Below are 12,832 nucleotides of genomic sequence, written 5' to 3'. Positions count from 1 at the left end.
GTGCCGCAGGTACAGTCCTAAAAAGCAAAAAAAAAAAAAAAAAAAAAAAAAGAAGAAGAAGGAAAGAAAACAAAACAAACAAAAAAACCCCCAGGAGAACAGAGGAGGTTGTTCTGGAATAGAATGAGAAAAAGAAAAGCAGTGGGTCAGTGTCAATCCCTTAACATCAGTGTTAGGGCTAAGTAGAAGACGAGAAGCTATTGAAAAGAAGTCCACAAAGGAGATGGGGGAGTGGTCAGAGAGGTTTAAGTAAAAGCAGGGGAGTGCATTGCCATAGCCACCGGATGATTAGAGTCCGAGGAGGAAGGATTCAGTGGTTTCAAAGGCAGCAGAAAAGCCTGCAAGCTAAAAACTGAAAACTCTCCTTAGCAAAGGGGAGGTTGCAGAAGTCAGATGGCAGTGGACTGGAGTGAGTGGAAGTTGAGGCTGTGGAGATGGTGAGGGCAGATTACCTTCAGGATGGCACTGGGTGAGATGAGGAAAAGAGAGATGGGATGGTGGCCTGTAGCTGGGGATCCAGCAGGGCTCAACTGGATGTAGGGTCAAGGATGCTTTGGGACCTTGTTTGCTAAGTACATGTACTTTTCAAAAAACACTTAATTTTACAGATTTAAAGTAAGTTGCAAAAGCAGTACAGAGAGGTCTCATGTATTCACCATCCAGCTTCCCCCAAGAGTAGCATCATATATTGCTAGAGTATGTATTTTCAAACCAGGAAATCGTCATCCATACAACCTACAGATATTATTCAAGTTTTAGCAGTTTTTACATGCACGCATATGTATATGTGTATGAATAGTTCTATACAACTTTATCGTCTGCATAAATTTGTGTAACCACCACCACAATCACACACACAACTGTTCCCTCACCACAAAGAGCTCCTGCATATGGCCCCAACCGCTGGTGACCACGCATTTGTTCACCATCTCTGTAATTTTGCGATTTGGAAAGTATTACATAAATGGTCCTATATACCATATGTACTATATAACATTTCAAGATAGGGTTTTTTTTTTTTTTTCACTCAGCTCTCTTCACAACATCAACATGGTTGCAAGTATCAAGAGCTTGTTTCTTTTTACTACTGAGTAGTATTCCATTATACAGATATACCACCATTAGTTTGGCCATTCACCCCCTCAAAGACATGTGGGTTGTTTCTAGTTTGGAGCTGTTAGAAATAAAGCTGTGACGAAGATCATGTAGACGTTTTTGTGGCCTAAGTTTCCATTTCTCTGGCATCCATGCTTAGGAATGCAATTGCTGTATGATCTGGTACGTGTATATTTAATTCGTTTTATGAGAAAGTACCAAACTACTTTCCCCAAGACTGCACGATTTGGCATTCCCAACAGCAATTTAGGAGAGATTCAATTTTCACCAGCATTTGGTATTGTCACTATGTTTTATTTTAGCTGTTCTAATAGGTATGTGATATAGGAAGCTTTGGATATGTTTTGTCTGTGGGTTTGTTTGGTGAAGGAGAGCCTTCAGCACATTCACGGGCTGAGGGGAAGGAACGCGCAGAAGGGATGAACTGAGGGTGCAGGAAGAGGAGGAGAATGGACAGGTCCTAACAACGGGAAGGGAGGGGTGAAGTGACGATTGAGCTTTGACAGCCATGGGCCTTATCCTCAGAGACAGGAGGAAAGGATGTGAGAGCACAGAACAAGATTAGAGGGGGAGGCCCTGGAGGATGTTGTCGCCTAGTGGGTGACAGTGAGCTCTGGAGTCAGGCTCATGCTGGGTCGGCTCCCCCACTTCCCAGCTATTTGATCTTGGATACAATATCTGTTCTCCCTAAGGGGTCAGTTTCCTCATTTATACAAAGGGGAAAGTAGTAAATAATGTTAGGATTATGGTGAGAATGAAGTAAACTTCTATGGGTTTGGCAAACAAGAGAGATGATGATAATCACACAGCAAATCAAAGAGCTAAACATGCCACATAAATTCAGAGTCCAGGAGTTCCTGTTGTGGCTCAGCAGGAATGAACCCAACTAGTATCCATGAGGATGTGGGTTTGATCCCTGGCCTTGCTCAGTGGTTAAGGATCTGGCATTGCTGTGGCTGTGGTGTAGGTCAGTGACTGCAGCTCCCATTTGACCCCTAGCCTGGGAACTTCCATATGCTGTGGGTGGGGCTCTAAAATGCCAAAAAAAAAAAAAAAAAAAAAAAAAAAATCAGAGTCCAAATAGTGTGATAGTTGTTGGCTCCTATGACTTTCCACAGCCTCCCGAAAGACTAAGAACTTGAAGGGAGGAGTCAGAGGCCTTATTTTTATTTATTTTGACTTCCTAGCATTCAGCTCAAAGCCTTCCTTACAGAGAGCTCTCAGACAAGTGTGCAAACACCTGAAGAGTCAACCCTGAACCAACTCAGGTCCTGCCTCTCAGGCAGAGCTTCCCTTCCACTGACTCTGGGTTGAACTTTCCCCTCTCTGAATTTGCTACCTTCTTTACAATAACTCAGCTTTTTTTTTTTTTTTTTTTTTTTTGCAGTCACTGATTTGAGCTCTGTATTTCAGTTCTGGAAATGCAAACACACACTCTTATTCATCATTCAAGTCTGATAATCTCTTTCTGTTGTTACAAATGCCTAAGAATTAAAAAGGAGAGGGAGAGGGTGGTATATTACTGGAGAGACTTCTTTAAATTACCTGTTTTCATGACCACCTGCATCCTGGGAGAGGCTGAGCTTCAGCAAGTTGACAGGTTCCATGTCCTGGTGCTAAATGAGCCTCCCTTTACCAGGTGGGCAGAGGGAGGACTGCTGCCACGGTGAGGCCGGCTCACGGGCTCACTCACTCCTCTGTGGGTTCAGGTGCGCCAGCCGGGTGAGAGGCAGAGTGGACCTGGGCTGATGAGGAAAAGGCAGCGGCATTAGGGAGACTGTGGGTACACCTGTGACCTGTTTTTAGTTTGCGAATTCTGGCCACATCTCCAGCCTTAAAAAAACAAAACAAAAAACAAAACTCCTTGTCCTGCTCTCTTCCCTCAGATGAGATGCAGAAATGTAGCTAAAATGCAACCTAGAGATGTTTGGGGAGGGGCATTGACAGGATGAGTCAACAATGGAGGTCAAACAAGGAATTTGGAAAATCCATAACATACGAATATCTTCCTCCTCAAATCATCCTAGTTTTGGCAATAGAGCCTTTGGTTGCTGAGGTGGAGTTTGTTACAACATTTCCTGGCATCCCAAATAGCCAAAGGTTCTGGGTCCTTTGTACTAAACCACTCACTCTGACCACCAGGGGTCAGGCTGCAGCCAAGAACAGGAGGCGGACGCTCCGGAGCCCAGCTCTGTTTTCTGCCCCCAGGCCCTGCCTTGCTGACGAGACCTCACTCCAGACCCGAGCGCCTCCAGCAGTGGCTTGTGGGATTCCTTTCTCATTTGTAATAGAAGCTGCTTGGAGTTGAGTTAATTCCCTTTGTGAATCATATACTTCCTTCATTTTCATTTGTTAAGTTTAAGAACCACTCACATAAGAATCGTGTTTGGGGGGTGGGGAGCTTATTAAAAAGCAGATTCTGGGCACTGCTTATGGAGGCTGATTCTGGGGTGGAGGGGTTGGGCCCAAAGAATCTGCGTGTTATGCACACTCTGACTGGTTCTGAAGCAGTTGCTGCAGAACCACACTTTGGTAGAAGGCTTCAAGTTCCAATCCAAGCAGCCCCTGAGTGGAGCCTTCAGCTTTGTGCATGCCCAGGACTCCATGAGGACTAGGCCCATGTGTCCTGCCACCCCAGGACTCTAGGCCATCAGAGGCGTGGTCTCTGGCACATTAATCAACACCAAAGTGGGATGGGGGAGGCAGGAGAGGAAGAGAAATTCATACAGCTCAGTGCCCAATGAAGACCACTGGCAGCCCGCCCTGACCTCTACTGACATCCTTTATGCTTTACATTCCTCCTGACTGTTCCTGGGCACTGGTTTCCTTATTTGATTCCCTTTGATGTGCCTCTCTCCTCCTCATTGCTCAGAAAGAGTGTCCTGGGTTTGGAGATAGCTAAGCTACAGAGCTCAGGATAGTGTTTGCTGTCCTGCATTGGTGCTAAGACATGGTTTCCAACATGCGTACTTGATACACTAAGAAAGAGTTTTCAGGTAGGAATGGGAGCGAAACACACCCTCAAACATGCGCATTCACTGTAAGATGCAACCTAGGTCCAGAACAATAAAACATGCGTTTTATTTTTTGTATTTTTAGGGCCGCGCCCATGGCATATGGAGGTTCCCAGGCTAGGATAGCGGTCAAATCAGAGCTGTAGCCGCTGGCCTAGACCACAGCTCACAGCAATGCCGGATCCTTAACCCAATGAGTGAGGCCAGGGATTGAACATGCGTCCTCATGGATACTACTCAGGTTTGTTTCTGCTGAGTCAGGACGGGAACTCCAAGAAAACGTGCATTTTAGAATGGAGAGAAGCATCTCTCTTGTTCGCATAATCCAATGCTGCTTCATTCATTCAACTCAAATTCACAGGGTGCCTGTGGGGCCAAGAACCTGTTTCAGGTGCTGTGGGTGGAGGGTTAGGCAGTGCTGCTATTAATGGTATAGGAGGCAGGTAATAAAATACTAATAAATGAATTAGAAAACCAGAGTTGGAGACTGTGACATTTGCTCTCGGAGAACTAGAGACGGTTACATGGTAGAGACGTGATGGAAGAGCCCGATGTTGAACAGGGTGTTCAGGGACCATTTCTGAGCGGGGGTCATGCAGCTGAGCCTGGAAGGAAGAGGAAGATCATTCCTGGTGGGGAGGACTTCCTGGGGCCTGCCTAGCACCTTGGCCCATGGTGGCAGAACTTGGACCGCTGCTAAACCCACCCTTTATTGAGCCCCTTTTTCATGCCAGGTGGTGAGGGTCCCTCAGGAGGCAGTTGTGAGTGAGAAAGGCGTGGTTTCCACCCTCATGAAGTTTATAACCTGCAATATTTAAAGATAAGTTTCAGCTGATCCTCAGATTCTTCATTTACCATCTATTGTCTTGATCATAGAACATCTGTTTTAGATTTTGGATTAGGACGGCCTTGATGGGAAGGGCCTTGTGACCACAGAGATTAGAACCCAATGGGAAAAACATCAAGAGCCTGAATACAGCATCTAGAGGCTCAGATAAAAAATAAATAAATCCAGCCACAATTCCCTGCCTGCTTTTGACTCTTCACTCTCAGCATTCTTCCTGAGACCCTCCCAGTGCTGTGTGATCTGGGGGAGGAGAAGGCATGGGTTCCAGCAGCAGAGCTTGCATCTTCCATAACTGAATCCAGGCCATTGTGGAGGCATCGTCATTTCTGGTGCCCTCTCTTGGTGCCAAGCAAAAGCACAGATCCTGTGGCTCCTGCTCCTACTTCTCAGACCCTGGAGGCTGTCAAAGGAGAAAGGCTTGTCTTTGAACCTCTCAGTCTCCTTTCAGGGGTTCTCACTGAAGATGAATGATGGGGATAAAAGTGGCAACAGTCTAAAGGAGAGCTTTGCTCCTGCACCTCCCAGGAAGCACCTGCTTCTGCTTCAGCACAGATTCATAACAGACAGATGCAGAGTTCCCATCATGGCAGAGTGGAAATGACTCTGACTAGGAACCATGAGGTGGCAGGTTCCATCCCTGACCTCATTCAGTGGGTTAAGGATCCAGCATTGCCATGAGCTGTGGTGTAGATCACAGATGTGGCTCAGATCTGGTGTGGCTGTGGCTGTGGCTGTGGTGTGCCGGCAGCAACAGCTCCGATTAGACCCCTAGCCTGGGAACCTTCATATGCTGCTGGTGAGGCCCTAAAAAAATAAAAAACAAAAAACACAGCTGACAGATGCTGTCAAACCCCTGCCAGAGATATATTTTCCCTCCTTGTATTTCAGGGAGTTTCTCTTGCATCTGAACTGCTGGTAAAGAAAGAAGAGAAACATCTCAACTAGAGAAAGGACTGCCTTGGAGTCACGGCCAGGAATGGTTTGGAACCGGCTGGCTCATGAGCTCCCAGGGGCAGGCAGAGGGATGAGTGGTGGCATCAGAATCCTGGCCTTACCCTAAGCCATGGTAGGTATGGTGTGGAGGCCTGGAAATCAATCTATCTTTTAGAAATGTTTCTTTGATTCTTTCTGAGACTCATTCCAGTTTGTGAACCCTTGAATTAGGGGACAGACTGATCAACAATCTCTTAGCTCTCCTTCTGTCCTGACATCCTCTGTGCCTCCCCCGCTTCCCCCACCCCACGCCTGAGGTTCAGTTTTCTGCCCCATTTTGGGGTACTATCCCCCAGGAGTCTGTGGCTGAAACCTGAGTTGGCCCCCAGCTCCATGCCAGGTGGAACGATTGACTTGGGCCAGTTCAATAAAGGCTTTGGGTTACCAGACACCCATCTGCTGGCTGTTCTCACCACAGAAATGGGAGACAGATCAGTTTCACTGGGCATCAACCCCACGCCTCCCACTGTGCAGGGAGGGAGACCCACCTCACCTTCTGGTGCTTTCACTGCAAACAACTCCCTTGTGACTCCCCCAAGCCCTTTTCACCAGCATCCCAACACTTCCCAGAATAGCCTGCATGTGCTGCAGGAAGAGCCACCCCGCCCCTGTCATCCATCTGAAAAACAACAGAGCCTCCCTCTCCATTCCACCTTCTGAACTCGGTGCCCAGGTACTCTGTTCATTCAAGACAAATTTACACCCCACTCCTCAAAACGAAGATTGACACCCACCCAAGTAGTGTCCATTCTCTTTAGGAACTGGTCCTGTTCTCTTTAGGGTCTCTGGGAACCCAGGGTTCTATGCTAGTGACTGAGATTGATTTTACCTCCTTAAAAAGAATTAAAACATTTAAAAAAATATATTTCCATAATTTCACAGTCAAATGTACTACAAAGCCTCCGACAAAAAAAACAGCATCCTCTTCTTTCCCTCCCCCAGTGCTAATAATTTCAACTTGAGATGGTTTTAGGAGAAAAGTATTTACCTCCATATTTCTAAGTAAGTAACATTCTTATATATATGCCTCTTTTCCAATTTGGAATCTTATCTGTCAATTTCCTATCATGTAATATGAGGAGACAGAACTTTTACACACACATGCTCTGCCTGTCTCACCACCCCTTCTAGAATCTCCCTCCCCTCCCAATAGTTATGTCCTATTTTTAGTTATCAATATTATACCATGTTTACATTATGCTTATGCAAATGTTATTTGTTGAGCCAATTGTAGAATACTACGATTATGTTTTTCTTGTATTTTTTCTCAGCGTTAATTTCCTCTTTCTGTTTGCTCAGGTATTCTGTGCGTGTATCATCAACATTTCCCACATTCCTGACAGAACTATAAAACCCCTCTCAATATCCTGTTCTCCTTGGTCAAACACATTGAGTGAGCTGTTGGTGTTCTTTCCCCCGGAGATGCCCCTCCTGGAACCCTCCATCTCCCTGCTTCTATGTGGACTGGCTGTTCCCCAAGTCTGCAGGGACAGCTGACAACTCGTGTCATCCCTTGGCTTCTCTCCTGTGTGGGATCCCGTTTCCTGGATCTCAATCTACCTTCCTCTTCATTGATTCACTCCCCTATTCTGTGGGAGTGCATCCTTCAGTGGCTTTCTGAGTATGAAGATATGGGAGATACATTTTAAAAGACTTCAATGTCTTTGTTGTACTTTTACACGTAATTAACTTATTATACAACTCTAGGTTGAAAATTTTTTTCTCTAAGAATTTTTAAAGCATTGCTCATTGTCTTCCAGTTTCTGTGTTGCTGTTGACGATATTGATTCCATTCTTTAAATATGACTATTTGACTGTGTTGCTGTTGACAGTACTGATTCAATTCTTTAAATATGACTATTTTCTTTTTCTCCCTTATCTTTCTTCCTTCCCCCATTTACCCTTCCCTCTCTCCCTTCCTTCCTTCACCCATCCTTCTTTTTTCTAAAAAATTTCTATAATGTATGGGGCAGAGGGTATATGGAAATCTCTGTACCTTCCCCTCAGTGTGGCTGAGAACCTAAAACTGCTCTAAAATAATAATAAAGTCTTTAAAAAAAAAAAACTCAAACAGGGTGGGGGAGGGAATATATGGACACTTGTAAGAGCTTTACCCTTAGTATTTAAAATTTCATGATCTCATGTTCTAGATTGGTCTTTATTACTTACTTTATAGGCACTCCTTGCAATTTTTTCCAGTTTGGAAATGCCTATCTTTCAGTTCTGAAAATTTTTCTTGTAAGATTTTCCCTTCATTTCATGTGTGGACATAAGCTACCTATTGCATTCATGCGTATGTTAACATCTGCCGCTGGATGTATTTGTTCTGCTTTCTGAGGTATTTATCTTCCAACTCCCCCCAGTGGAACATTTATTTTGCTGATGATATTTTGAAGAGCTCTGGTAATTCTCAGTATCCTTATGGTGATCTTCTCCAGTTTTCTGAGTGTAATATTTTCTACCTCTTTGAGAATATTAACAATAGATTTTTTTTCTAAAGTTTTTTTTTTTTAACTCCCCGCATTATCCCTGTTTTTTCCAAGAATATGGAGTTAAACAAAAAAAGGTAAGTAAGTCCCTCTTCCTTCCTTGTCTTTAATCACTCTCCTCTTCAGAGTTACCCATAGTTTAGTTTGTTGGATGTCCCTCTAAGGTCCTTTTTTCATGCGCTTATTTACATTTAAACATACACATACAGTTACATACTTTGTCTTTTTGCATGCTATACTAATGTGCTGCATTATATGCCTTTGTTTTCATACTTAACAACAAATGCTGAAGATCTTTTAATGTCTCTACACCTAAACCACTTATTATTTTTAATTGCTGCATACTATGCCACAGTAAGATTGTGCCAGTATTCATCTGACATTTAGATCATACTACGCATTTCTCTTCACATAAATACTGTTAAGTCTTTTTTAAAAACATGTTTCTATTTCTGTAAGATAAATATCTAGAATAAATGGCTGAGTTGAGTGAATTTATTCAAAATTGACCTACACTGCTAATGTATAATCCTATAAAAATTTATTAAAGAGTCTGTTTCTTCACAGTCTTACAAACACTGGCTATTATCAATTGTTTTGACGTTTGCCAGTTTGGTTGGCTGATTTGTCAATAGGTAAAAAAATTTTTTAAAGCATATGTTTGGTTACTTTGTTACTGGTGAAGCTGAACAGCTAGCTTTTCATGTGTTTATTAACTGTTTTATAGCAACTTATTTTTCTGTGAATTGCCCAACAATATTTTCCCTCATATTTCCACTGTTTTGTTTTGATTTTCTTATTGATTTATAAATAAGAAGCTCTTGTATGTTATAGATGCCAATTATTTGTTTTAAAAGTAGCAGATATTTCTCCCTATGTCTCTCTTTACATTTAGGTGACATCTATTTTGAGGTACTATACTGAAAAGTTGTTAAAATTCTTTTCAAATTTATCAACTTTGTTTTTTGTAACTTGTAAGAATTATGTTATTTTAGGAAAACTTCCCCAACCCCAAGTTTATAAATACCTTTTTATAGTTTTTTAGTGTTTAATTCACTTAAACATGTTTAATTTTAATGTTTAATTCACTTATTTTTATGAATGATATAAAGTTGATATCTATAATTTTATTTTTTTAAAAGAAACAGCTAATTTTTCTGGTGCTAACTACTGAATAATCTACCCTTGCTCCTATAATTTGAAATGCCATCTATTTCATATACTATGTTCCTTTTTTATATTTGGTCCACTTTAGGCCTATTACACTGTTCTAAATCAGGGATTGGCAAACCATAGCTCAGTAGGCTAAATCCAGCCTGCTGCCTGTATCTAAAGTTTTATTGGAAGACAGCCATGCTCATTTGTTCACATATTGTCTGTGGCTGCTTTCACACTACAATGGAAGAGTTGAATAGTTGCAACAGAGACCATTTGGCCCACAAAGCCTAAAATATTATTTGGCCCTTTACAGAAAAAAAAGTTGCCAATACTTGCATCAGTATTATCAATAACAGGAACTCCACAGTATGTTTGGCAGATGGAAAAGTAAATATGTTCTCCCTGGGTCCATACTTCAAAAAATTCTTAGCTATTCTTGGTAAGTATCTTTGGGTGAATTTTGTAATTAATTGACTACTGATACAGTTGGGTTTAAATGTATCAAATTTCTGTTTTTTACTTGTGCTAGTAGTCCTTTCTTCCTTTTCTCCTTGTTGTCTGCTTTCTTTGAGGTTTAGTAATTTTATTATTCTCTTATGATACTACTTTTAGTGCTTGCTTTAGAGTTTATAGGATATGCCTTTAGTCTATCATAATCTATACTTCAAATACAGTATAAGAAACTTATAGCAGTATACTTTCATTTTTTCTTTCCTGATCTTTTTGCTATTATGGCCACACAATTTACTTTTTACCTGTTTTAAACTGCGTAAACACTGTTTTTACTTTTGCTTTAAATGGTCAATTATTTTTAAAATTTTCAATTTCAATTATCTTTTGGATCTAAAGTATGAAAAAAAGATGTGTTTTATATTCACCCATATCTTTACTGTTTCTGGGACTTTCTATTCTTTGTGCAGATACAATTTTTCATCTAATGTTTTCTTTTTGCCAGTAAGACTTGTATTAACATTTCTTGTGCAGATCTGCTGGTGTTGAATTCTTTCAGATTCTGCATGCCTGAAAAAGTTTTTTTTTAAATCTCATCTTTGTTTTTGAAAGAGACTTTTGCTGGGTATAGAATTATAAGTTGACAGTACTTTTCTTTCAAAATTAAAAAGGCTTGCTCGTTATGCTTTGTTAGGCATGACCGGAACCACCTTTAATCTTAGAAAATACCCTTGTATTACATGGTTGTTTCAGTCTAGCTGATGGGAACACAAACTATTTCTGGCCCCATGCATGCTCTAGTGACAGTTTTGCCCTTTGCTGGTGGGTTTCTCTTCAGCCCCAGGCATCTTCCTCACCTATACATGCTCATCAGTGCTCAGATGAAGACCTGAGGGTCCCTTTCTCTAGCTCTCCAGAGCATGCTTTTTCCTTCCCCTCCTGCTCTGTGAGGCTCTCTCTTCTCTGGTACTCTGTCCCCTGGACTCTAGCTACCTTGGCCTCCCCAATTCTCCACTCTGCCTTCTCAGTCAGGAGACCACTCCTTCCTCATGGTGGCCTGGAAACAGGCAGTGAACTGGCTCACCTGTTTCTCTCCTTTTGGAGTTTACTCTCCTGCACTAACCATGGATGCATGTCTAAAAAACATTTTAATGCCTATTTTTGAGTTTTTTACCTGTTTAAGGTGAGAGAGTAAAACTGGTTCCAATTAATCCATCATGATTAAGATGTTTCCTTAGGGATTTTGATTAAAATTTATGGGAAAAATTGATATTTACATCAAGTCTTTCCTTTTAGGAACATGGCATATTAACTGTAATATATTAACAATGATATATTAATTTACTTTGGCCTCCTTTAAATGTCTCCAGTAGATCTTATGGTCTTCCACATTGATACTGAGGTTGCATTTAAAGGTCCCAATATAGGCCTATCTTCTCTCTTATAGCACCTTGTTCAGACCCTGAAGCAATTAAGGGATAGAGTCTAAGAAGACTCTGGAGCTTCAGAGTTGCTGAGAAGCTCATACGATGATCCTTTTCCTCTCATCTCTGTAGATGAAGAGGAGAAGAGGGCCTGGTGACCTGATCTTAGGTGTTAGCTTCATTTCAGCTGACTCTTTCACGATGGCAGGACTGGGCTGAGCAGCTCTGCACTGGAGGCTGGGATGTGGATGAGAAAACACAAGAAGCCCTCAAAGAACCCTAGGGTAGAAACTGGCTTAGAGCTGCTCCATTTTGGCATGGCTTCTGGAAGCCTGCTTCTACTTTAATGTATAGTTGGGCATGAATGGACCCTGAGAAGACCTGAAGACTGAACTCATGGTCTATTGGGTAGTATCATCTTCCTCTGGTGGTGGAGTCACTCCACCAAACTTATTTATAAGCTGGGCCTCTTCTTTGATAGATGGTTACTAATGAGTGGAAAACAATCATCTCTAATAATACCTCTGGGATAAACATGCATTTGCACACTAGTTATGGAAGTGTTGGGGATGTGTATTCTAAATAGCCAACAACCAATTTAGAAGCAAAGCTGGAACATCATTCCTTCCTAAGCTGGGAACTGTCTATTCCTATGAAATCCATCTCTTTCCATAATGACAGTAATAAAACCAGAGACCTTAACTGTCTACAGTTGACACCAAATGGGTAAACACCCAACCTAAGCAATTAGTTGGTTAATTACACCTGTGCCATGTTTATGGCCCTTCAGTTAATCTCTTGAGAGTGTAGAACTCCATCATGTACAATGGCTCATAGCATCTAAGCAGGACTTTTCAGAGCTCAGGCTCCCCCATTAATTCAAAACAAGTGTCTTAGGAATCAAAGGGTTGGGTGGACTTTAGCTTACTATTTTCATTACACCTCTGTGTGGGGCTCAACTTGTATAAAGCATCAGAGAAATAAGGAGGCCCATAAAAGAGTGACAGGGAGGAGAATTTAAAATATTTTACTGATTCTCACATAACTCCCACCCTCATACTTAGCCAGTCATACATATATAACACCCAGGTCTCTATAATGTGGGTGTATTCAGACTTTCTGAAATGGTGAGTTCGGTGTCTCAACTTGAACATTCATTCACTCTCTGACAGCTAAAGAGAAACTGGCAAAAAGAGAACTGTCATTCTCACAAAATGCAATATACCCGGGCACTCTGGAGACCCAACTCATCCCAAGTGTGGGTCATGCTAGCTCAGGAGCAGATAACTGGCTGGTCTATGTTGCTTGGGCTCATCACCTCTGGACCACTGAGTTACAAAC

The 12,832-nt window shown here is 42.0% G+C and overlaps 1 long non-coding RNA gene across 1 annotated transcript in view; it reads right to left on the bottom strand.

Moving 5' to 3' along the window:
• The window catches only part of LOC146406931 (uncharacterized), a 92,484-nt gene that overhangs the window by 77,455 nt on the left and 2,197 nt on the right, over nt 1-12,832 (bottom strand). Inside the window, exon 2 of the long non-coding RNA XR_014818894.1 lies at nt 2,662-2,861. This is a non-coding gene — a long non-coding RNA (uncharacterized LOC146406931). The remainder of the gene's footprint in view (nt 1-2,661; nt 2,862-12,832) is intronic.

The sequence above is a fragment of the Sus scrofa genome, chromosome 1 (assembly GCF_054392235.1).
Source record: "Sus scrofa isolate SSC_HxYL_T2T_F1_AM1 chromosome 1, Sscrofa_HxYL_maternal_Yorkshire_Landrace_v2.0, whole genome shotgun sequence".
In the NCBI taxonomy this organism is placed as follows: Eukaryota; Metazoa; Chordata; class Mammalia; order Artiodactyla; family Suidae; genus Sus; species Sus scrofa.
Note: the sequence above shows the minus strand (reverse complement) of the source record. Positions and strands in the feature narration are given on the sequence as shown.